The 27,624-nt window shown below is 37.0% G+C and overlaps 1 long non-coding RNA gene across 1 annotated transcript in view; it reads left to right on the top strand.

Moving 5' to 3' along the window:
* Positions 1-27,624, top strand: part of LOC132500232 (uncharacterized) — a 145,112-nt gene that overhangs the window by 99,164 nt on the left and 18,324 nt on the right. Inside the window, exon 2 of the long non-coding RNA XR_009533994.1 lies at positions 21,928-22,015. This is a non-coding gene — a long non-coding RNA (uncharacterized LOC132500232). The remainder of the gene's footprint in view (positions 1-21,927; positions 22,016-27,624) is intronic.

Below are 27,624 nucleotides of genomic sequence, written 5' to 3'. Positions count from 1 at the left end.
GTGTGGTACGCGGGCCTCTCACCGCTGTGGCCTCTCCCGTTGCGGAGCACAGGCTCCGGACGCACAGGCTCAGCAGCCACAGCTCACGGGCCCAGCCGCTCCGCAGCATGTGGGAGCCTCCTGGACCAGGGCACGAACCCGTGTCCCCTGCATCGGCAGGCGGACTCTCAACCACTGCACCACCAGGGAAGCCTGAATCTAAGCTATTTTTGACTCCTAGTAGTATGTTGGCTCCTAGAAATATTTCCTGGAATTCTTAAAACCTTTTTTCCCCCATGAGATAGATGGTAGATACTATTTAAGGTTTCTTACTAAGTATAAAGGATTAGGACTTTCCTGTCTACATTGTTATTGAACATAATTCTCAGATCACAAGTTCATTTGTACAAGCTAATTTCGAGGGCTGTGGGCAATTAATCTTGGTCAGTCTGTGGTTCTCTGTCATCTTGTGGGGGATGTGTGTTAAGTTGGATGGGGTCACGTAGTCCAAGGTGTTGAGTTGGGGTATAGCTGACCAAGAAATCATCTGTGGGGTTGATGGTATCTTCTCATTCCCCTGTACAGGTTGCTAACCACTTAGATGCCCCTGTTTCTCATCTTAGGCAGGCCTCTGTCAAATTGGGTGACACTCCCCATCACTTTCCACTATGCTTTGCCATGTGCAAATCATTCTGGTGCTTTTAATATGCATGAGAATATGGAAATCTATAAATGTGTCTGTGGCCTACCTTTGTAAACGCTCTGTGCAGCATTTCTTCTCTGGCTCCACAGGGACAGAGGGCAGGGCACTTCTCTCCACCCCCCAAAACCTCTGCTCCCCTATCCTTCTCTTGATGTTTCACCCTCCCATACTGGAAACTTTTTTAAGTCTTGGGAGAAAGGCCTCCCTAATCCCATCATGATTTTGCCTTGGAGGCATCTTGCATTGTCTCAAGGGGTTAGGCTTTAGAAATCAAAGCAATAAGATTGAGGTCTTCCCTGGTGGCGCAGTGGTTGAGAGTCCGCCTGCCGATGCAGGGGACATGGGTTCATGCCCCGGTCCGGGAGGATCCCACATGCCGTGGAGCGGTTGGGCCCATGGGCCGTGGCCGCTGGGCCTGTGCGTCCGGAGCCTGTGCTCTGCTACGGGACGGGGCCACAACGGTGAGAGGCCCGTGTACAGCAGGAAAAAAAAGCAATAAGATTGATAAGTGACTATTTTGCCATCATGGCACAATCTCTCTTCTGGAAGTGTAGAGAAAAGAGAGCTCAGTGAATTGAGAGTAGACCATCTGCCTGGATGAGGGAAAGGAAAAGGGAAAACAAAGTGAGGGTGGCCAACAATCATTTATAGCTTGAAAATGTTATTCTGCCTGAAGTGCCACATTGCTTTTTACTTAGAATAATGCTCATCCATATAATGTATAATCCATATAATGTTCATGGAGCATTTTATCTCTTTTCTCACACAAAATCCAAGAGTTCAGTGGACAAACTTGTATTTCCCTATCAGATTTGATTCTCCTTGATGTCAGGGAGAATTTGAATCATTCTGTCAATTTTGGTGCACACGTGGAATATGCCTCTCTGTTGTGTAGCTAGAGGTTATGCTGAAATACCATTTCTTTTTATTTTTTAAATTGAGGTAACATTGGTTTATAACCTGTAAGTTTCGTGTGCATATCATTATATTTCAACTTCTGTATACACTACAGTATGCTCACCACCTAAAATTTAGTTTCTACCTGACACCATACACTTGACCCCCTTTACCCATTTTGCCCTCCCCTCTGGTAACCGCTAATCTGCTCTCTGTATCTATGTGTTTTTGTTCTGTTTTGTTTGTCTGTTATTATTTATTGATATTCCAAATATGAGTAATATCATATGGTATTTGACTTTCTCCATCTGACTTATTTCACTTAGCATAAGGCCCTCAAGGCCCATCCATGTTGTCACAAAGGCAAGATTTCATCTTTTATATGGCTAAGTAACATTCCATTGTATATATATATATATACACCATATCTTCTTTATCCATTTAGGTTGTTCCCATATTTTGGCTATTGTAAATAATGCTGTGATCAACATAAGGGTACATATATCTTTTTTGAATTAGTTTTCTGTATTATTTAGATAAATACCCAGAAGTGGGTTAGCTGGATCATATGGTAGTTCTATTCTTAATTTTTTGAGGAATCTCCAAACTGTTTCCCATAGTGGCTGCACCAATTTACATTCCCACCAACAGTGTATGAGGATTCCTTTTTGTTCACATCCTCTCCAATATTTGTTATTTCTTGTCTTTTTGAAAATCGCCATTCTAACAGGTGTGAGGTGGCTTTGATTTGCATTTCCATAATAATTAGTGATTTTGGACATTTTTTCATGTGCCTGTTGGCTATCTCTATGTCTTCTTTGGAAAAGTGTCTATTCACACCCTCTTCTCATTTTTTAAGAAAGTTGTTTTTCCTATGGTTGTTGTTTTTGAGTTATATGAGCTCTTTATGTATTTTGGATATTAACCCCCTATCAAATATATGATTTGCAAATATCTTCTACCATTTGATAGATTGTCTTTTCATTTTGTTAATGGTTTCCTTTGCTGTGCAGAGCTTTTTATTTTAATGTAGCCCCATTTGTTTATTTTTGCTTCTGTTTCCCTTGCCTGGGGGACATATCCAGAAAGGTATTGCTAAGATCAATGTCAAGAAGTGTATTACCTATGTTTTCTTCTAAAAGTTTTATGGTTTCAGGTCTTACAGTCAAGTCTTTCCATTTTGAGTTCATTTTTGTGTATGGTGTAAGAAAGTGGTCCAGTTTCATTCTTCTCATGTACCTGTCCAGTTTTCTCAACACCGTTTATTGAAGGGAATATCTTTTGTCCATTGTATTGGGTTGGCCAAATAGTTCGTTCGGGTTTTTGCGTAACATTACGGAAAAACACAAACGAACTATTTGGCCAGCCCAATATGTTCTTGGATCCTTTGTCATGAATTAATTGTCCATGTATGAGTAACATTACGGAAAAACCCGAACGAACTATTTGGCCAACCCAATATGTTCTTGGATCCTTTGTCATGAATTAATTGTCCATGTATGAGTGGGTTTATTTCTGAGCTCTCAACTCTGTTCCATTGATCTATGTGTCTGTTTTTCCACCAATGCCATGCAGTTTTGATTACTATAGCTTTGTAGTATAATTTGAAATCAGGGAGTGTGATAACTCCATCTTCTTTTTTCTCAAGATCGCTTTGGCTATTTGAGGTCTTCTGTAGTTCCATGCAAATTTTAGGACTTTTTCTTTGGTTCTATTTCTGTGAAAAATGTCATTGGAATTTTGATAGGGATTGCATTGAAACTGTAATTGCTTTAGGTAATATGGACATTTTAACAATGTTAATTCTTTCAATCCATGAGCACAGAATATCTTTCAATTTCTTTGTGCCTTCTCTAATTTCTTTTGGAAATGTCTTTTAGTTTTCAGTGTATAGGTCTTTCACTTCCTTGGTTAAATTTATTCCTAAGTATTTAATTCTTTTTGTTGTGATTGTAAATAGGATTGTTTTCTTAGTTTTTCTTTCTGCTTTCATTGTTAGTGTATAGAAATGCAACAAATTTTTGTATATTGATTTTGTACCCTGCAACTTTACTGAATTCATTCATTAGTTCTAATATTTTTTGTGTGTGGAATATGTAGGGTTTTCTATATATAAAATGTCATCTTCAAATTGTGACAGTTTTACTTCCTCCTTTCTAATTTGGATACTTTTTTTTTTGATTAATTGCTCTGGCTAGAACATCTAATACTATGTTGAATAACAGTGGCAAGAGTGGGCATCCTTGTCTTGTTCTTCATCTTAGAGGGATAGCTTTCAGTTTTTCACCATTGACTATGATGTTAGCTGTGGCTTTGTCATACATGGCCTTTAGTATGTTGAGGTATGTTCATTCTATACTTATTTTATTGAGACTTTTTATCATAAATGGATATTGAATCTTGTCAAATGCTTTCTCTGCATCTATTGAAATGATGATATGATTTTTATCCTTCATTTTGTTAATGTGGTATATCATGTTGATTGATTTGTGGATGTCAAACCATCTTTGCAGCCAGGGAATAAAACACCTGATCATGGTGTATGTGCCTTTTAATGTATTGCTGTATTTGATTTGCTAATATTTTATTGATGATTTTTTTAATCTATATTTATCAGAGATATTGGCCCGTAATTTTCTTTTTTTGTGTTGCCCTTGTCTGGTTTTGGTGTCAGGGTAATGTTGGCCTTGTAAAATAAATTAGGACGCATTCCCTCCTCTTCAATTTTTGGAAGAGTTTGAAGGGAATAGGTATTAAATCTTCTTTGAATATTTGGTAGAATTCACCTGTGAAGCTGTCTGGTCCTGGACTTTTGTGTTTTGGGAGGTTTTTGAGTACTGTTTCAATCTCTTTACTAGTGATCAGTCTATTCAGATTTTCTATTTATTATGATTCAGACTTGGAAGGTTGTAAGTTTCTAGGAATTTATCCATTTCTTCTAGGTTGTACAACTTATTGGCATATAGATGTTCATGGTATTCTCTTATAATCCTTTGCATTTCTTTCATATCTGTTATAATTTCTCTTTGGTTTCTGGTTTTATTTATCTGAGCCTTCTCTCTTTTTTTCTTAGTTAGTCTAGTTAAAGTTTTGTCAATTGTGTTTATCTTTTCAAACAACCAGCTCTTAGATTCACTGATCTTTTCTATTGTCTTTTTAGTCTCTATTTCATTTATTTCCTCTCTGATTTTTATTATTTGTTTTTCTTTCTACTGACTTTGAGCTTTGTTCATTCTTCTCTTTCTGGTTCCTTTAGATTTAAGGTTAGATTGTTTAGTTGAGAGTTTTCTTGTTTCTTGTGTAGAACTGTATGCTATAAACTTCCCTCTTAATACCACTTTTGCTGCATCCCATAGGTTTTGGTATGTCACATTTTCATTTTTATTTGTCTTCAGGTGTTTTTTGATTTTTCATTTTTCTTTGTCTATCCAATAGTGGTTTAGTAGCATGTTAATTAGTCTCTACGTATTAGTGATTTTTCAGCTTCTTTCTTGTTGATTTCTAGTTTCATACAATTGTGGTTGGAAAAGATGCTTGATATTTCAGTCTTCTTAAGTTTATTGAGACTTGTTTTGTGTCCCAATATATGGTCTGTCATTGAGAATGCTCTATGTGTGCTTGAGAAGAATGTGTATTCTACTCATTTGGATGGAATGTTCTGTATATATCTATTAAATCTATATGATATAATGTTTCATTTAAGGCAGCTGTTTCCTTGTTGACTTTTGGTCTGAATGATCTATCCATTGATGTAAATGAGGTGTTAAAGGCCCCTACTATTATTGTTTTGCTGTCAACTTCTCCTTTAGGTCTGTTAATAATTGCTTTGTATATTTTGGTGCTACTATATTAGGTGCATATATATTAATAAATGTTAGGTCTTCTTGATGAATGATAATGTCTGTCTTTGTCCCTTTCTACTGTTTTGGCTTGAAGTCTACTTTGTTAATATGAGTATGGCTACACCCACTTTATTTTGGCTGCCATTTGCTTGGGGTATCATCTTCCATCCCATCACTTTGATCCTATGTTTGGCTTTAGAGCTGAGATGAGTCTCCTGGAGGCAGCATATAGTTGGGTCTTCTTTCCATCCAGCTACTCTCTGTTTTTTGATTGGTGGATTCAATCAATTTACACTTAGGGTGATTATTAATAAATGAGGACTTAGTACTGTCTTTTATCTTTTGTTTTCTGGTCACTCTATATCTCCTTTTTTTTCCCTTCTATTTCTGTCTGCTATTTTAGTTTGGTGGTTTTCCATGATATTTTTCTCAGTTTCCTCTTGTTTTATGTTTCATGTCTCTGCTCTAATTTACGTTTTGTGGTTACCATGAGGTTTTTATAAAAGGTCTCAGATAAAATAGTCCTTTTTCCTCTGATAGAATCGTATCTCCATTTGCCTATATGGGTTTTGTACTTTTCCTTTTCCCCTTTTATGTTTTTGTTATCTCAAGTTATCACTTTTTTATGTTGTAAGTTTATTACCCAATTGAGGTAGCTATTGTTATTTTTCTTTCCCTTTAATCTTTATGCTGTAATTAAATGTTTAACAACCTATTCTGATACAGAGTTGCAGTTTTCTGATTCTGTCTATCATCTTACTCAAAGTTTTGTGTATTTTTGCCTTTTCATTTTAAGTAGAAGATCTCCTTTCAAGATTTCTTGTAAAGCGGGTCTAGTGGTGATGAACTCCCTCAGTTTTTGTTTCTCTGGTAAGGCCTTTATTTCTCCTTCATAACTTTGCCAGATAGAGTATTCTTGGCTGACAATTTCTAAATTTTCAATATATCGAGTTTGTCATTCCGCTCTCTCCTGGCCTGTTGAGTTTCTGCTGAGAAATCTGCTTATAGCCTAATGCAGGTTACTTTGTAGGCTGCTGACTTTTTTCCTTGGCTGCCTTTAAAATTCTTTCTTTATCACTGACTTTTGACAGCTTTAACATAATGTGTCTTGGAGGAAGTCTTTTCATGTTGAGGTAATTAGACCTTCTTTTAGCTTTGTGAACATATGTATCCAGTTTCTTCTCCAGGTTTGGAAAGTTTTTGGCTATTATTTCTTTAAATAAACTTTCTGCTCCCTTATCCCTCTCTTCTCCTTCTGGGATAAATATTATCCTTGTGCTGCCTTTCCGAATTCAGTCAGATAGTTCTCCTAGGAATTTTTCATTTTTAAAATACTTAGTTTTCTTTTCTCTTCTACCTGAATCATTTCTAGATTTCTGTCTTTGAGCCTGCTCTATTTTCAATGCTTTCTAATGCATTCTTCATATCATTTATTGACTTCTTTTTCAGAATTTCTGTTTGGTTCTTTTTTAGCTTCAATATCTTTGGTAAAGTATTTACTCTCTTCATTAATTTTATTCCTGAGCTCATTGAACTGCTTTTCTGAGTTTTCTCATAGCTCATTGAGTTTCTCCATGACAGCTATTTTGAATTCTTTATCAGTTAGAACACAATATTCTGTGACTTTAAGTTTGATTTCTGGAAAATTGTCATTTTATTTTTGTGATATCATGTTACCATGGTTTCTCATGATACTTGATGAGTTGTTCTTCTGCTGGCACATTTGAAGTAGTGAACACCTTTCTTATTTAGGTAGAGCTTTTTTAACTTTGATTCTGACAATTAGCAAGTCAGTAGAGGCCTTTCTTTTTCCCAGTAGGTGGCGCTGTATCACAGTTCCCCCCCCCCCCCACCAACACACACACCCTTCCTGAGCTGCCTCTGGCTATATTTGAGAATTGGCATTTCCTACCCACCACTGTCTCTGCTGGAGGTGTTGCAGGTGCCCTTGTTGTTGCTGTTTGTGCCTCCAGGGTAGCATGTGCCTTGCTGCTGCTGATGTTGCCATCTGGGGCACTAGGATGACAGGTGCCTCTGTGACATCTGGGGTGGCCTGGGTCCTGGGCACTGCCACTATGGTGGAGGGTGGTGGAGGGTAGGGTGGGAGCCAGGGTTGGGGCACCTCTGCCATGTCTGGGGTTTGTCACATTTGTGGGCTGCAAGTGAGGGGCAAGGGGCTGGAGTTGTGGGTGCTACTGTGTCTGGAGGGATGAACCCTGCTACCACTGATGCCTGGTTCCCTGTGGCCATGGGTGCTGCTTTGGCAGGGAGGCTGGGGTCACACGCACCACCTTTCCTGCTGCTGGGTTCTTTGGGTCTGAGGGCTCAGCTACCACAGCCAGGGGATGGGATCACAGGCACCACCTCCCCTGTTCCCCCATTTCCACCTCCTCTGTGTGTTCCAGCACCCATCCCCCTTCAGATATACAGACGTGTGGATCTCTCTCGTGTCTTGGTGTTTTAGACAGAGGAAACTTTGTTGAATTATGTATGTTTTGAGAGATTCGATTTTACAAAATCTTGGGATTCGATTTTCTCATTTAAGATTAAGAAATACTCTCTACTTAATCTAAGGAGAAGAGTATTCTTTTGTCTTATTCTGCTTAGAACAAAGTACAGAATATGCCCCAGCTAGTTTCACGTGGTTTGTTGGTTATACCATTTGCCTAAGGAGATCTTATCATTTGCTTAAGAAGAATGGGAGCATGTCCGAATGTTTATATATATTGCATAGTCTCTAAGAGGCAATATGCAAGATGGATAAGCAAGCAGGCTCTCTGGAAAGACAGCTGGTATCAAATCACCAGCTTCACCTTTTACTGTGTGCCCTTCATCAAGTTTTCAACTTCTCAGTGCCTCAGTTTCCTCATCTGTAAATTAAGATCATACTGTAATCCTCCCCACCTCATAGAGGTAGAATGAGATGACATTCAAGACTGAGAGGGCTTCCCTGGTGGCGCAGTGGTTGAGGGTCCGCCTGCCGATACAGGGGACGCGGGTTCGTGCCCCGGTCTGGGAGGATCCCACATGCCGTGGAGCGGCTGGGCCCGTGAGCCATGGCCGTTGAGCCTGCGCGTCCGGAGCCTGTGCTCCACAAGGGGAGAGGCCACAACAGTGAGAGGCCCACATACTGCAAAAAAAAAAAAAAAAAAAAAAAAAGACTGAGATAACACTGGTTAGACACTTACAGCAGGGCCTAGCACTGGTTAATGCCTAATAAATGTTAACAAGTTCTGGGTGGAGTGCAGGCTGTGCTCTGTTCTAAGGTCCAGAGCCAAAACAAACATCATCTCTGCACTGAAGGAGTTTGTTATCTCAGTAGGAAGAACCAGACATGTAAACTTATAATCCCCAAAGGTATTAGAGGCTCTATAATAGCACCTGGGAAAAATAAGGACACAATGATGGGACAAGGGGTCTTGAAAGAACAGTTCAAGTGGTGTGAGCAGATCCATTACCATGACTGATGTATGGTCAACAGAATACTCTGCATATAATTGTAGTGAAAACACCAATAACTACTATTTATCAGGCCCTGTTAATTATCTCAATTAGTCTTTTCAGAAACTTAAGAGGCAAGTACTTAATGAAGCAAAGTAACTTACTCAGGGAAACTTAACTACAAAGGTGGGAGTTCTGGCTCAGAGATCTATATTCCTTAGGATTTGCTTATTATTTAAATGAAACTCATGTAAATATTGATAGTTTTAATCTCTTTCAACAATTTAATTCTTTATGTTTTGCAAGTTTTAAATAAGAGTAAACAAATCTTAAGAAACGTAATGACTTGCCCTAGGAGAAAATGCCCCACGTATTTTTAATAGAGAGGACTGCAATTTAAGACCCTAACTTTTCTTCCCTTTCACATCTGCTTCATTGAATTAACCAAACTGCCATCTTCTCACTCATTTAAAAAAAAACAGATGATACAGAAAAGAAGCCTGCTGTTTTGAACAAAGAGCTTTATAAAGTGAGAAATACTTCAAAACTGATATAGAACTGGTACAGAGGGGTACCTAAGATTGTGTGGCAGTACTGAGCCACCCAATCCAAGCAAGCCAGAGAACCCCCCTCCTCTGTCAGTATTCTTTGTCCCATTTCTGACAACTTCAACTCTCAGTTATTTAAAACTTCTCCCTGTTAATTCCACCTGAGTTTGAAGAGCTTATCAATCTTATCCAAAGAATCTCAATTTATTGAGAAAAGGACAAAGAATCAATTATTCATCACTGTATAATAAATTCTTTATTTTACAAATAACTTCAACTAAATAATTCCATTTGTACAGGAAATACACTTTAAGAAGATGAAATAAAAGAAAAACAAAAAAAGTATCTTCAGCAAGCAATAAAAAAGGCTTTATTTAGCTAATGTGTTTTTAGAGGGAATAAATCTTTCACCAGCCTTTCATAAAAGCCTGTAGTGGAGAGCATACAACGCAAAAGAATCAGTCAAGATTTATAGCTCTTGAGGATGTACTGAAATTTATTAGAAAGTAGATGCCACCTTTAAAAGTGAAGACTAATGCCAATTGGCTTCCCTGTTGTGCCTTCAAATAGAAATATGTAAACACTTTGTATATTTTCCCTTGGTTTTGAGACTGACACAATACATAGGTCAGTAAAGTCAACACATCTAAATTGTTAAAAGATTTTTTTCTGTGTCTTCTGGGAATGGTAAAACAGGATACAGTCTTTTATTCTCATTTCCCTTCATGAAATGTACTCTCTTCTTTTTGGAACACATGATAGTTTCTGTGCATACAGATAGGTCCTAACAATGCTTCTCTGACATTTAAGCATTTCACCTTCTATGCAGTACAGCCTGTTTGTCCTTTTAAACTTGGCTGCTGGGCCAAATGCAGAGGAACCACTGTGTGACTTTTTGCTTATCTTCTGTACCCAAGCCTACAAAGTTAGTGCTTGAGTGTGTCAGGTATCACCTAGGGACTTAAGAACGAGGTTTTTTACAGTTAACCCAATCCCATGGCCTGTACTACACTGCCTTTGATTTGAAGGCAGTTTAGTTAACTACCAAGACTGCCTACTACATTAATCGGAATCAAGTTCACCTGAGATGTGGGCACACAATAATTCCTAGTTTTCTGCATAATGGCTTTAGGCATACTCCATTACATGCTGGAGTAAATTTGCCAGTGGGAAACAGCAATGTTTTTCTTCTTGTGTATGCTGCTTCTGCAGAGCTGGTTTTTTATTTTTAACTTTTTATTTGGAAATAATTTCAACCTTTCCAAAAAGTTGCAAGAATAAGTATAGTTCAAGAGGGGTGGGAGGGAGACTCAAGAGGGAGGAGATATGGGGATATATGTATATGTATAGCTGATTCACTTTATTATAAAGCAGAAACTAACACACCATTGTAAAGCAATTATACTCCAATAAAGATGTTAAAAAAAGAATAAGTATAGTTCAAATAACATCCTAATACTTGTTACAAAGATTCACTTCTTATTGTCATTTTACCTCATTTGATTAATCATTGGCTCAAGTTCTCTCTCACCCTCTTTCTGCATGTGCGTACACATAAATTTTGAACCATTTCAGGATGAGTTATATATATATCATGGTCCTTTACGCCTTAATACTTCTGTGGATATTTCTTAAGAATAGGGATATTCTCTTACATAACCACAGTTCAGATAACAACTTCAGTAAATTTAAGACCGATAGAATGCCTTTATCACACTTACCATCTTATAATCCACTCTAGGGTATGGTATTGCGTCTAGTTGTCACGTCATTGTACTATTTTAAAATCCAGAACATTTCTGTAATCTTGCTTTGTTTTTTTTTTTAATTTTCATTTTATATTGGAGCATAGTTGATTAACAATGTTGTATTAGCTTCAGGTGTACAGCAATGTAATTCAGTTATACGTATACAGGTATCTATTCTTTTTCAAATTCTTTTCCCCTTTGGGTTATTACAGAATATTGAGCCGTGTTCCCTGTGCTATACAGTAGGTCCTTGTTGGTTATCTGTTTTAAATATAGCAGTGTGTACATGTCAATCCCAAACTCCCATCTATCCCTCTCCCTCACCCTTACCCCCTGGTAACCATAAGTTCCTTCTCTGAGTCTGTGAGTCTGTTTCTGTTTTGTAAATAAGTTCATTTGTATCATTTTTTTTTAGATTCCACATATAATGATATCATATAATAGTTGTCTTTCTCTAACTTACTTCACTTAGTATGATAATCTCCAGGTCCATCCATTTTGCTTCAAAAGGCCTTATTTCATTCTTTTCATTATTTAATTATTTGGCCACACCACATGGCATGTGGGATCTTAGTTCCCCAACCAGGGATCGGACCTGTGCCCCAAGCATTGGAAGCATGGAGTCTTAACAACTGGATCGCCAGGGAAGACCCTCATTCTTTTTAATGGCTGAGTAATATTCTATTGTATATATCTACACATCTTCTTTACCCACTCATCTGTTGATGGACATTTAGGTTGCTTCTATGTCTTGGCTACTGTAAACAGCACTGTAATGAACATTGAGGTGCATGTATCCTTCCAAACCATGTTTTTCTCCAGATATATGCCCAGGAGTGGGATTGCTGGATCACATGGTAGCTCTGTTTTTATTTTTTAATGGAATCTCCATACTGTTCTCCATAGTGGCTGTACCAATTTACATTCCCACCAACAGTGTAGGAGGGTTCCATTTTCTCCACACTCTCTGCAGCATTTATTGTTTGTAGATATTTTGATCATGGCCATTTTGACTGATGTGAGGTGATATATCTCATAGTTTTGATTGGCAGTCTTTGTGGTCTTTTAAAATCCAGAACATTTCCATAATCTTGCTTTGTTTTTCTTTTATACTGTTTACATTTTTGAAGACTACAATCTCCCATCTTTTAATTTTTTTATTTTTTTATTTTTTTGCAGTACACGGGCCTCCCACTGTTGTGGCCTCTCCCGTTGCGGAGCACAGGCTCCAGACACGCAGGCTCAGCGGCCATGGCTCACGGGCCCAGCCATTCTGCAGCATGTGGGATCTTCCCGGACCGGGGCACGACCTCGTGTCCCCTGCATCGGCAGGCGGACTCTCAACCACTGTGCCACCAGGGAAGCCCCCATCTTTTATTTTTTAAAGAATGTTACTCATTTGGCATTTATCTAATATTAACTTATGCTTATATTCTCTAAGTCTCTTTGCTCAGAATGCTACATAGATGATATTATGGCCTTCTCAAAGTATCTTATCTGAAGGCATATGATGCCTATATACTCCTCATTGGTGATGTTAATTTTGATCACCCAGTCAATGTATTGTCTAGTTTCTCCACTGTATAATTATCATTTTTCCCTTGGAACTATGGTGAGACCCTTTAAGACTATGCAAATAATGTGCTCTTCATCAAAATTTCTCCCCCAGTATATTCTCCATTGATCATTCTGGTCTGATCCAGTCTTTACTGTGATGATTACATAATACTGATTTTCCATATCTTGCACTCCCTCCTAATTTACCAGTTGGTATTTAACATTTTAATGTAATCTAGAGTACTCCCTGCTTCCCTATTTATTTATTTATCTATTTATTATTGATATGAACCATGATTTCCAATTTTTTGGAATTGCTTATAATTCATTAGTGTATTTAATTATCTTGTGTTCAAATTGTTCTTGATTTGATCAGTGGAAACCTTCAAGCTTCTCCCTAGTCTTTGTAACATATTCCATTATTTATTTATTTTTAGCACTTCCTTACTTCTGGCCTAACAAGATGTTCTAGGCTCATCTTGTGTATTTCCTATGCCAGCTCCGGACTCAGCCATTTTTCAAGGAGCCCTGATTCCTTTTATTGCAAAATGGTATTAGAGACCAAGATCTAGTGTGTGTGTGTGTGTGTGTGTGTATATACTTTTTCATAGTCTTTTCCATTATGGTTTATTACAGAATAGAGGGCTTTGGTTTTTTTTTTTTTTTTTTTGCCTTACACGGGGCTCTCACTGTTGTGGCCTCTCTCGTTGCGGAGCACAGGCTCCGGACGCGCAGGCTCAGCGGCCATGGCTCACGGGCCCAGCCACTCCGCGGCATGTGGGATCTTCCCGGACCAGGGCACAAACCCGTGTCCCCTGCATCGGCAGGCGGACTCTCAACCACTGCACCACCAGGGAAGCCCTAGAGGGCTATTTTTAACAGACTCATAAGATGGAAGATATCCTGAGATTTTACTTAACTGAGCTGTGATATCACTAAATCATTTCAACTTGATTATTCCAAATGTTCAGGAAAGACATAAAGCTTAGATTTAAAGATATTGAAATAGGGACTTCCCTGGTGGTCCAGTGGCTAAGACTGCACTCCCAATGCAGGGGGCCTGGGTTTGATCTCTGGTCAGGGAACTAGATCCCACATGCCACAACTAAGAGTTCAAGTGCTGCAACTAAAGATCCCTCATGCCACAACTGAAGATCCTGCATGCCACAACTAAGTCCTGCTGCAGCCAAATAAATAAATGAATAATAAATAAATAAATATTTTTAAAATATTGAAACAAATAAATGTATAGCTAATTTAGAATGCTTTTTTCTTTTTGATTATTTTGCTTAAAACTTTGTAAAGCAATATAAGAGGAAGAATTCAGCTCTCGCACCCTAGACTTATTTTATTGCTATGGTATAAGCACTACCACGAATCTTGGTTTTCAAGTAGTATTGTGAAATTATTGATTTGGTTTATGGTAATACCCATTAATGGCAGCACACAGAAACATAACCACATTTAGAAGTAAATACATCCTCGTCACCCTCATCATATGCATTGCATGGGTCATAGGAGTGGCATATTAACAAGGCAGGACTCCTGGAGCCCATCCTATAGTGTTGCAAATGCACAGAGGGTGAACAGGGTTCTTTCAGCATTATTTCACCGACTCCTTAGGTCCAAATACACACTGCCTTTTTTTCTGGCCAAATTTCTTAATTTGGTTCTCAAAAATGTCTGCTTCAGGGCTTCCCTGGTGGCGCAGTGGTTGAGAGTCCGCCTGCCGATGAAGGGGACACGGGTTCATGCCCCGGTCTGGGAGGATCCCACATGCCGCGGAGTGGCTGGGCCTGTGAGCCATGGCCGCTGAGCCTGTGCATCCAGAGCCTGTGCTCCACAATGGGAGAGGCCACAGCAGTGAGAGGCCCACGTACAGCAAAAAAAAAAAAAAAAAAAAAAAAAGTCTGCTTCAGTAGTTGATTTTCTTCTCTGTAGAGACATTTCAGTAGTTTCCTCAGGGATATTGGCTTCTTTTCAATTTGAATGTTTTATTAAGGAAAATTATAAGTAAAGGGATTTCAACCTTGAGTAATAAACCAGAGTTTCTATACCTGAATTATGGCAATGCCTTGCATTGTATTAATGCTGCTGACCATTTAAGTAAACTCATACTAATTCATATTACAACAAAATTATAAATGCCACCTTGAATTACTAAAACCACATAGAGATTGATTTTAACATAAAGTGTTATATTATAGACACTATAACATGAATAGGGTAAAAAAGAGCAATGAAAAACTTGCTGTACAATCAATGAAAAGTTGATGACTTAAACTAAAACACCACAGATATACATTCACAAAACCATAATTGAATATTCATACCCATAATTTCCCCCCCAAATACAATTTTTTAGCCTTCTACTATGTGGCCAGTTTTCTTATTTCCATAATAAATAGTTGAATTCCCCAAAGGACTATAAGCAGCTGGAAACAAATATCAGGGCACATAATATAGTATACTATGAAAGGGGTCTAGAAAATGAGGTGACACGTGCTTGGCCTTCTTATTCCTGTTGGGATTGATTTGGGGAACCTTCTCAGATTAGCCCAAGGATCAAGGATAATCTTAACTAAAAACTGTACAGTTGCGTTAAACATTAATGAGAAATACATGTCTAAGAAATAACTCAAAATTGTGTAAGTTTTAGAAGAAACACAATTGAGATATCAAATGTTTTTAATTTGAAAAACTTAGTAAATCCCCTTTAATAACTTTGAGATATGTTTTTTAAAATATTGATATTAGAACTTTTTAGAATTCTTGCTTGCTCACTGTTTTTCATCACCACCCATTTAGTATATGAGAATAAAATCTTTGAGATAGGAGTAGGTTACTTTTGCTCAGTAACAATTTAAATCTGACTTCAATGCTGATATGTCCCCTAAACACATTATGGCTGACTGGACATATTAGACATCTATCATAAATAATGGCAGAAAGTATTTTTCTACAATGACCACAAAAATATGGTCATTCCACTGCCCTCTGTACTACCTGCCACTCCACCATCAAGAGGTGGTGTCTATTTCCTTATCTCCTTAAATCTGGACAGTCTTCATGATGTTTTGACCATTAGAAAATGACGCAGGGCCAGTTCCTGGTGTAGCCCTTAACTGGCCTGGCAGTTCTGCTTTCTGCCTCTTAGAAACCATCCACCATGTAAGAAGTGTGACTATCTTAAGACCACCATGCTGTGGAAGCCCATATCTCATGGAGAGGCCCTGAAGGATAAGAACTTATGTGAAGAGAGAGGGAGGGAGGGAGGGAGAGAGACAGAGAGAGAGGAGAACTAGTTGCTGCAAGTTACCGAAAATGTGAATGAAGAAGGCATCCCGAAAGAGGATAATCCAGCCTCAGCCACCATAGCTTTAGCTGAAGCTACGTGGATCAGAGATGAGCCACCCCACTGAGCCCTTTCCAAATTTCTGACCTATAAAATTGTGAGCATTGTTTTAAGCAACTAATTTTTTAGGTTAGTTTTTTAAGCAGCAATTGGTAACGAAATTATAAATATTGAGCAAATTCAAATTTAATAGGGAGCCTCCAAACTGTAAAGTATGTTTTGCCTCTTCCCTTATGTCATGGTGCAAGGCAATGTGCTGGGTGCTGGTGATAAGAATTGAAAAGATAATTGGTATCTGGTCCTTGCTATCCAGTAAGAAAGACATATAAACAACTATCTACAATAATTGTGACAAATGCAATAATAATGTAATGTGAGAACATAGAAAGAATAGTTAATTATTCTTCCAATAGAAATTAAGCATTACAGTGTTTGCTTTGGCAGCACATAATCAAAAAGATTTCGGATGCTGAAAAAAAAATTAGGCATTACAAGGGCTAGAGTTTTATCTGTTTGGCTCAGACCAAGTTATAAAGAAGAGTGCCTGGAGCATAATAGATGCTCAAATAATATTTGTTGAATAAGCAAATGGCTGAAGGGAGGGAGGTGATGGGCATGTGAATGGTAAGGTTTGGAAATGACTCCTGAAATAATTGAGAAGAGAAATTATATTTTATCCAGATCTTGAAGGATTCCTAGAATTTTGTTAGGAAGGGTAACAGGAGAAGAGAGTGGTTAGAACATGGATGGTAAGTAGAATAATCTATCATATACCATCATATGCAGCTGTGTGGCTGGCACCTTAGGCTGTGGAAGCAGTAAGGGTAGTTGGGTATTTATTAGTTAGTCAGCACCTAATTTGAAAAATCCTGGCATCTCACCCAAAATTTTAAGAGATTAGTCTAATCTTGACGAATATTGGGGGTTTAGGTGGGTTTAATTCCCAGACTGAGGTCATCCTCTAACACATCCAGGATCCCAGATATCTCTCAGATACAAGCATAGTAAACCTAGAATTGGTTCTTTGAAGTCATTGGACACATTTCACTTGTTTTAGGTCCTTGGGCTTGTTTTTATCATCAGTACTATCATCGTCTCTAGATTGAGGATAAATGGGAACCTCACCCTGCTTATAAATTTCCATTGAGATATAAAGTAATATAATACTTACATTTTGTTTTGTATTTGAGAAGGCCACAAAGATTATTGGTCTTAATAACTAGAAATTCTTAGTTTGCACTAATTGGCTGTGATTTGTAGAAAGACCCTGGAACTCTTTTATCTGTCTTCATGCATTAATTTATTGATTTACATATTCATATTTGCTGGGCAATATGGGAAAATATACCAGAGTAGTATCAATTCTTTAAAGGTTTTGATCCCTATTAAAATTTTTAAAAATAATAATAAAGTGTGAGAATTTGAACCACTCAGGCCGTTAAAGACATCTTGATCCTTTAATGGATCCTAGACAAACCTATCCTATCCTTTGTTATGCTCTTGAGTACATACTATATGCCATATTTAAGTGCTTTTGAAGAGCACTGTACCAAGTACAGAGGAAATAGGAGAAAAAAGGTGGAAAATATAAATTCTGCCTACAGGGAATTTGAAGGAAAATAGCAGACTCAGAGTAAGGCCAAATAAATACATGTAATCACAAATAAAAGAAATGAATATATATTTAATGAACTTTGAATGTACCTACCAAGATAGTGTTAACTTCAACTATTTCTGTGCCACTCATAGAATTGTCTTAGGGAGGGAAGAAGGGTGTGTTCTAAGATAGTTATGGCAATCAACCAGGAAATAGTGAAAGGATGGTCTACTTTTGCCACTTTATAGGAAGTGGTTAAGGACAAAAAGGGGCATACCAGTCCAGCAGAAGCAATATTCCCAAATAAAACACAAGCATAAATTTGGTCAATTAATAACAAATGTTGAAAGAAAATTAATAAAACTTTAATAATACATTTATTGTAATTTTTAATGTCAAGCCTCACTGTTAAAAGAGTATGATCTATTTTTAGAAAATTTCTGTTAAGCCAACTGCTATGAATTGTCTGTTTCTGACAATAGTCATATTCTTCTCTCTACCTTAATTAAAAATATTGATGAGCTAGATGCCATTGAATTGCAGTTTGTTTTTTTTTTACAGGCCATGATTGAGTAAAAATAGATGGTGCTTCACTTCTATTACTGAAACTACCCCGAGTATCATTTCTAAAATGTTCTTTAAGCAAGTCTTGGAAAACAATATACACATGATGCTATATCATGAGATAATCACTAACATTAAATTTTATATCACTCCTCTGAACGGCTGTTATAGTCAGCAGGTGACTTGGTTCAATTCTTAAACAGATCTAGACTATAGAACCAACTGCCTTATGACTGTGATAGCTGTTTAGGGTGGTTACTCATTCATTGATACTTGGTATGAGTCCCACTACTGTTAGGCAGCAGGTGTTGGTCCTATAATCTCTGCACAAGAGTCAACATTCTTATTTTGTTTTATCACAGCCAGTAGGTTCCATAGTTGGGTAAACTTTATAATACTCATGACGCTAATTGGAAGGTGTCAGAGCATTTCTGAACATATTTTTTCAATAAGAATAGCTAACATCTCATGAGGACATACTATATGCCATAGAGCTAGGCATTTTATAAGCAAAATCTGATTTTATCCTTATAGCAACCTATAAATATTACTGTTATCTCTGTTTATAGAAGAGAAATCATGTGACTATTAAGTAGTTGAGCAGAATTTCAAAGTCAGGTTTGACTCCAGGGTATATATTCTTTTAACCACTGTGCTGACATCAGGCAGTGAACAAATATCAATGTGGTTGTTTTTATGACATTGGAACTGCATATGACGTGAAGCTTCTTGTTGGACATTGAATCTTAGTGAGAGAATTGGTTGAATGGATGGGAGAAAAATGTGAATTCTTAGTTGTTATTTCAGTGGACCAGGTCTGATGATTATAAACAAGCTAACAAGCTAAACCTGCCAACACATGTTGGGAACACATATCCTAATCACATCAATATGAAATATGAAAATTCTGTCACACTCACAACAATTGTTTCAAATAATGGAATTCCAAAAACCTCACCAAGGGTATGTAATAACCTATGAAATTAATTTTTACTGCCTGGGCACAAGTGTAACAAATATGGTTCAGAGTTTTGCCTTTAAATTCACAATATTAGTATGAAGAAGTTGGATGGACTTTTAAAAAAGAACATGCTTCAAAAAAGAAAAAGAGCAATACAACTCAGATAGCTGAAAAGATTATCTGGTAATGGGCAATTTCAAATGAAATGGTTTTGACATAAAGGTCAATTGAAAAGAAATTTAGGAAGCTGGTTATAAAATTAAAAACATTATAAACATGAATTAAATATTTTCCAACACCAGACATATAAGTATAAATCCATATACTGATTCATTACAAAATCTTACAGTATGATGCCAATAAAACCGTGCTATATCAAAAGGGACAAACCCTAGTACTTTCCCATATGCCATGTGTTACAGGCAGTTTCGTGCACCTGCTGTGGGTGTGTTTTCAGTACTAAAAAATTCATGTACTGAAAAGCCATTACAGATACAAATTATCTGGAATTTAAAGCCTTTTGCATATATATCTCTGGTATGAATCAGGATAACTTAAGCCAAAACAAAAATGCTAAACAAAAGGCAAAAAACTTTTGAAAGAATTGGAGAAGCAGTTATATTAGCATCATGTAGAAATGTATGACTTTATGTGTGCAAATATCAGACATTAACAGATGATGAGAAGTTTTGATGATACTCAGTTATTCCCTTTATCCTCATGGGAAACACAAATGCATGGATTTAAAGTTTATAACAACAAAACCCATTCTCTACATGTAGAAAAGTAACATCTCTTTATACATAGAAAAATAGTATCTTATATCAATACTTTATTAAATGAAACACACTATTATATAAATTAAAAATAGAAATGCATGTGGAAATAGTAAAATGCTGAGAAAATGCCTGAGAACTGCCAGCAATGAATAGTACTACTCCACAGTAAATTCTATTACCATTTTTGACATGACCTGGATAAGAAACTCAACCTGTCAAATGTTCATTTCACTCATAAGAATGCAGAATAAAATTGCTTACTTCTTTATTGGAGATGTTAAAGAGGATGTCTTACTATTTTTCAAATATGTTATGATGAATATTTCTATTTTTAATGGAATTTGGAATCAATTTTATAAATATAAATAGTAAACACTTACTATTATTTTTAATTACTATTATTCCTCTAGATTCATATTTAAAGAATCTTATTGAAATTGGGAAGGAAAAGATCCAATACAGCCTTTTCAGCTTGGAAAAATTATTTGAAACATTAAACCCCAAAGAATAAAATTATTGTCATTTTTTCTCTCAGTCTCTTTCTCTTTGGGGACTGTTTCTCTTTTAATTTATTGCTCTGTGTTCTAAAAAGTGGAGAAAGATTACAAAACACATTTTAAAAGTGTATTAAATATAACTTATGGTAAGTTAGTAATACCTCTTGAAAAACCATGCTATGAGCTCTCCCATGGTACTTCCTTTGGGGGAAGATAACCCAATTGTGTTGATTTAAAGGTTCTGTCTGGTTCTTTTAAACATTCCTTTGATGTTGTATTGCTTTGCTTGTAATAGACTGTTATTGCCCTATATTGAGTTTGCAGAGTGAAGGTAAATCTTTCGTGATGTGATTGTGCTGCCACAAACTCAATATTGTTCATAGGGCCTTTATAACTCTCAGCCACATTGCAGCGGAATAGCACACATTTTCATTTTTACCTTTTTAGATTTTTATTCTTTGTTTTGAGACTGAAAGTATGTATGCTTACCTACACTCTACAGTGCTTGTTCTGTGAAGCGGTAACTGTAAGCAAAGAGAACATTGTCAGGTGGTTTTTTTCTTTCTCTGAAATTGTTGATTTGATTGTTGATCTTTTTCATTATGTTCCATTAGGTACTCTGCTATCTTATTGAAAAAGCACCACTATTGGGAAAGGCCCAATTCAAATATCTATCCAAGTTTCTAGTTTGAAATGTTTTCTGAGTACATAACGACACTACTAAAAGAGATCCTCCTGAGGCGTTCTCTCCTCCTTGAAATTCAGATAAATGTGATTTCCCCTAGTGGCAGATCACACATAGAAGACTTATGTGATCAGAAGTATTAACATAGTTGATTCAGCATTAACATTGGCCTGTTTGATTGAAAGTAGAAACTTTATGTAATGGCTTACGATATTATTTGCGTCTTTTGTTAAATTTCTTACAAAACGTAGATCTGTTTTTCACTGGTACGGCATTCAACTCAGTTTAAAACTGCTTGTAAAGCAAGACAGCAGTAAGGCTACTTTTTAGGCATTTTTTTTACTTCTTGACCTATGCCCTGTTATTACTATCCTTTTTTTTTGTTATGTATGATGGTATGACCACACAGTTTGGGGGAAATAATTAGTTAATAAGCAATGTTTGAAAATAAAGAATGTCCACACATGGAAGGAAATATTTTATACATTACAGTAGACTGGATTTTAAGTATCTATATTCATTGGGTATATTAGCAGGGTATATATACCTCTGCTAACGTAATTAATAATTATTATTCCAGAAAGTCAACATTTCCTCTACTACAAACAATTTTCATTATTCTCTCCCTGGTTAGTGAAAATAAATAAAATCATCAGTCTTCAATTCTCAGAGATTGATAAATATTAGTTACACTGGTAAATGTCTGTAGAATCTGCATTTCTAATTATCTTCTTTCTGTTTTCCCTTTCTTGTCACTTCTCCACATCACTCTAGGCCCCTTGCAAATGGAAGTCTAAAGAGTTCTACAATGATTTATGAAGAAACTCAAAGACACACAATTTATAGGAAGAAAATTTCTGAGGTAATGCTTAATATGCATAATTTTAAAAGATGAACATATATTATTCAATGAAAATGAAGTTCATGATTGAAACCAGAATTCCTTGGATGGGGTTGTAGAGGGCATCTGACCCAGAAGTTGCAAATCGATGGCCCTGGGGCCATATATGGGCTATAGATGCGTTTTACTTGATTTGCATAGGCTTTAGTTGTTTTAGTTTTAGTTTTAATTAGGTGTTAACAATTTAAAATTGGAGTTTTACTTTAGAATATGAGTTTTCACTTCGGTTGAACAATGGAAGCTCTGATAACACTGGGCCAACGTTTTCACCAGGGACCTTCCTTAGGTGGCTTGTGCATTCATTTTCTGGCCGCAGTCTCCACATGGGCTGCTTCATTTCCATCACTGCTGGCCCCTGTGGGCATCTGTTCTAGTATCTGTTGCTCCTTTAATGCTAGCAAGTTCTTCAGCCTCTTCACTTTGCTCACTCTGGCTTCTTGTTCTGGCACGCCCCTCACTCCAATTCCACCTGTCAGAATCCTTCCATCTCAGAAAGCATTGCCTCCCCATGGCTTTCTCCAGTTCCTCATGAGCACTTCGTAGGAATCTCTCCTGCTCTGCTTCTTCTTTGGCCTCTTGTTAGCTGCACACAATCTGCCTTGAGTTATATTGATTGTATTTTTATTTTGCTTCCCAATAATTGTGAACACTTGAAAGGCGGGGCTATCTTTGCCTCCGGCAGAGCGACTTCAGTACATGCCTTGCACCTAGTATAGTCTCTCAATAGATATATAGTAATGTAGATACAGGTATATGGTAATTTAATTTATGGTTTTTATCTGTTAGATCATTGAAATTAGTATTTAAGAAGTATTTAGGGGATTTAAATTCCCTATCCAAGTGGTCAAGGAAATAAAAATGGGAGGATCAAAGAGGAAAATTCCCTAAATGGATAACTGAGAGTGGATTAGAACTATTATTCATCTCAGTAGTTATACAGTGAGTTGTTAAATCACAGTTTAAACGTCTTTGGACATTACCACTGGGACAGAGTTCGCCTCAGTCCTACCTCCTACTTACATATTATCTGTTACCAATTTAGCATCATTTCTCCCCCTGCTGTGTTCTCCTTCGTACGGAGATAGCAGGACACTTAAGAACTACATTCCCAGCCATGTTCTGAGATAGAGTCTGCTAGGAGATGCATTTGTATCAGATCTGCAGGGTGAAGAGAAGTTGGTGCCATGTTTTCCTTCCTCTGGCAGCAGCAGGAAGGCGTGTGGACTTCTGAGATATGAGATTTTGCAGTAGCCTCTGAGCCATTTTTCTAAGAATTACCTGTTTCCTGATAGAGGTATCTAGAGCAGTTTCTGCTTTCCTAGCTATTTTCTTGATGGGACTCTTGCTGACACACTTTGATAAGGAAATAGGCAGCAAGGTACCATTTCGTAAATTTATTTCTGACTTTGACATGGTCAAATATTTAAAATCAGAGTTTTACCAACTAGAAAATGGTGTAAATGAATATCTCCAGAATAGAAGGAGTATATCTTCCCCATAAAAGGTAAAATAAATTGGCATTTTTCCCCCTGGGAGAAAGGCAAAGATATCACAGGTTTTCTTTGGATAACTTATAAGAAGAGTATATATTTTTTATACGAGACTATTTGCAAGAGAAGTAATGTTTTGAAAAAACAACCGAGGCTATGTTTAACAGACAAAAATACTCATGATAAAAATATTTTAAAGATACAATGGAAAAGAATAAATATTCCCACCCTTCACCTAAATGCAGTAGTTGGCAGAGTGTTCTGTATATCATGGATATTTACTGATTTACATATTTACATACTGATTTACATATGAAGAGAAAAGGAAAAGTGCCTTGCTTCCTTTCGGTGAAATCTGGTGTGTGTGAACAATATTACTCATGTGAAATAATTTAAAAGATGTTTATTATTTGGCTTTTGGAAGCATAATCAATGTACTGAGCACTCTTGACAAATCTAGAATTGACATTGGTTCCGACTCAGTAGATAAGGAAAATAGCATATTACGATTTACTTTTGCTTTAGGTTAGCTAGAATTTCAGTAAAATTGCTACCACAAACTTATTTTAATTAGCCTGAAACACGATAAGTAAATTTGCCATGGCTGAGTCAGAGCCATGTAGTGTGGAAGGCTAGTCTATTGAGGTTTGCTATTGTGAGTTAGAGGATTAGTAATATTCCCGTGAGCCCACCCCTCAAAATCACCCCCAGTCTACAAGACAGAGCTGTCTTGATTGGAATTCAAAGAAATTTTTCTTTGAAAAGATGGTTAGTTACAGCTGATTGCATGCTCTTTCTCTGCTGTGTTTCTAATTGTGCTGGGTTCTTGTTGCCTGCTAGATTTCTTGCATCAGACACTTGGACTCTCTTCTCACAAGTGAAAGGATGCAGGTTGATGTCTTGCAGGTTAAAGGTTTTCTGTGAGATGTTGCTTTGTCCTGGTGAACATGATCTGCCAGCCATTTCACCTTGCTTTTTACACAGCAATTTTTTCAAGGTAAACTAAAAAAGTTGAGAAAACAGTCTCATATAGGGTAGCAAAGATGAGAGTTGTATTATTACTGATAATATGTAATAAATGTATTTGGAATTTTGGTGAAAGTCATTGGTAATTTGAGGTACTTTATGCATATTTGTGACAATTGGGCTCATTTTTAGAACAAATTAGCACTAGACATAAAGTCTCTTTCTTCTTTATCTCTATGACAACATGTTAGAAAACAAGCACATAGAACTAAAAGCAGCAGAACAAAATCTTGATTTACCTCAATGCAACTAATAAGAAATCTGGAAAATGGAATTAACTTAAAAACCTCATAAAACTTAAATGATTGCAACTAGCTTTTTCAATTTTCAGAGAACCACAAAGTATTATTTCATAATAGGATTTTACATTAAGAGAAATATTCAGGCTGTCTCTAGCGCTCATTCTTGATTCACTGTCTTGTAGCTTTTGCACCTATGCAGCTGTGATTATTTAAAAATCCAGAGAACGGAAGTCCTAAAATTCTGATTCTAATTTGTTAAAAAAAACCCTCTTCTTACCAAAACAAGAATATTTATTGATATATATTTTAATATATGAAAAGTATGTATAATCCAAGTTACAGACATGTATATACTAATACAAATATTTTGTCAAAATGAGAGAAGAAACTTTGTTTTTGACAATCTAATATATTTTAAAGACATAGAAAATAGTATTTATTAGTGGCAAATCCCAAACAATATAAAAGTGTATAAAGCACAATCCTTTCTTTTAACCCCTTACTAGGACTATAAATAATGTCAATAATTTGACATATATTCTCCCAGTTTCCTCCCATATATTTGCAAACATACATGTAATATATGTAGATTTCTAAAAATCCTGAATGGAATAATACTAATCACACTATTCTAAAACCTGCTTTTTTTGCTCAACAATATACTGTGGACATCCTTCTATGTAAATATATAGGGACTATAAATAATTTTATAAATAAAATAATCAAGAAATAATATAGTTATGGAAAGTAATTACATGAAAAGATATGTTATATTTCAAAACCTTGATTAGCTTTAGATTATTTCAATTTATTGGTAAATTAAATGCTTTATTAATAAATTATTGAAAATGTTTCCTTGAAAGTGTATCTGTGATAATGCAAGTTGTTTTAAAACTTTTCTTACTTTTGCTTACTGTAAAAGATGTATCAGTTCAGTACTTAAATTATTTATAGAGATATTCTGCACTTCAACAAATGTGTTTACTATAATCTCTAATTCTATTTAATCATAATTTTATGATTATCTATAAAAATACCTTTCATATTCAGTAGAGGAGGAATGGTCCAAAAGTTTTATCAGAGGAGTAAGGGATACCAGTCCTAATTCTGAGGCATGAGGGGTGTGAAAAGATTAAGAAGCCACAGCTAGCATTGTGGTGGCCATTAGAATGTGCCTTGCAGACCTCCAACTACAGGGAGATTAACTAATCAAGGGCCCCAGCAGCCGGTTCTGGCACCAGGACCATGCTGCCCACAGGCTGCCCCAAGCACTGACCAAGTATGGCAGGGATGATGCTAAGGCAAAAGGCATCTCTAGGGAGACACAGGACTGCTCAAGGGCCCCCGGATGGCCTTGCAGACCTGTCCTTAGACTGCAGGACTGCCTAGTCTGCTTCCCTCTCTCTCTCCTTCGTGCCCTGTCATACCTGCACCACAGTCTCAGCTCTCCCAGCCTGTTCTGGCTACTTCTCCATTTTCTCTCAACAGGGCATTACCCTTGAGAAAATCTTTGTGACTTTAATCCCATTTTAGAGCTGCTTTTCAGAAGACAGATTAACACAGGACTCCTGGAGGAAATGCTTCAGTTCACGTAAAGAACCACAGAAACTGCACAGAGGTTAAGGCTAAAGGGGTTTGCTGATTATGGCTTAACAGTTCTCAGTGGCAGAGAGGGAAGTGTTGAGGAAAACATACTTTCCAAAAATTGCACCCTTTGAATCATTTTTGAAAGGTCATTTGTTTACATACTGACAATCTTTAAGCTATAAAGAAAAGAAGTTATTAAAAAAGATAACATGAAACATGCATAAAAGGTATTTTAAAATGTGTGGCTTTTTATATTCTTCATTGCTGACAAGCAGGGAAGGTCCTTCCATTCTCCACCAGGCGTCACTCCTAAATTCATTCTTTAGGTATAGCAAGATAAATCCCACCCCCGACGCCCACCCATGCTGTTGTTTGGGGGTTTGCTATCAAATCTCAAAAGCATTAACGTGTGGGCTCAGGACCAGGACCAGGATGAGGCAACCCTGGAGGGCAAGACTTAGAGGGGCAGGTCGCACAGTGCCAACCCTGAGCCTGCAGGGCCCTAGAGCGAGTGCCTCCTCGTTTGCCTCAAGTCCTGGCCCTGTGCAGGCTGTCCAAGGACTCAGAGAGGGGCACAAACTTTATTTGTAAGAGCTTTCAGCCCAAAGAATTAAGCCAATCCAAAGCTTTCCCTTGTCTCTTCAGGCCCCAGAAGATGGACACTCAGGGTCTTTCACTGATGGGTAGAGAGAGGCAAACAGCGCTCAGAGCTATTTATTTGCTCTTCTCTTTGGCCGTCAGTAATTTCACATAAATAAATTTCAGTGACTTGCAAAAAGAAGGCTCAGGGGTATTTTTCCCAGCAGAGTAGCGAACTTGGAAATAATTCTTTATGTAGGGGCTGCAGTACTTTTTTTTTTCCCCTAATAGTTAGGAAAACCACTGTCTTATCTCATACCACCTGCTTCCCTGAGTTGTTAACTTCTGCTAGTGCTTTCAGTTCTCCAGTGCAAGAGGTTTGGAGAGAATTGTTCAGTTTTTAAGGATGGTTCTGTTGAATAAAATAAATATAAGCAGTGTGTAATGATTTGGAATCATTTGGAAAATTCCAGTGTCACTATTTGATTGAAAAGACAGCTGAGAGGTCATGTTGAAGAGTAAGGAGACAGTTGACAAAGGGAGTGAGAACAGTGAGGAAAATCCAACTAGTATGAGTAATTTTTAACAAGACTAAAATTTCCAATTCACCTTCCATTGGTAGGGATTGATATCTTCAAGTTGTCTG

Source organism: Mesoplodon densirostris, chromosome 1, assembly GCF_025265405.1.
Source record: "Mesoplodon densirostris isolate mMesDen1 chromosome 1, mMesDen1 primary haplotype, whole genome shotgun sequence".
NCBI classification, from domain to species: Eukaryota; Metazoa; Chordata; class Mammalia; order Artiodactyla; family Ziphiidae; genus Mesoplodon; species Mesoplodon densirostris.
This window is presented reverse-complemented; position numbering and strand designations above follow the sequence as displayed.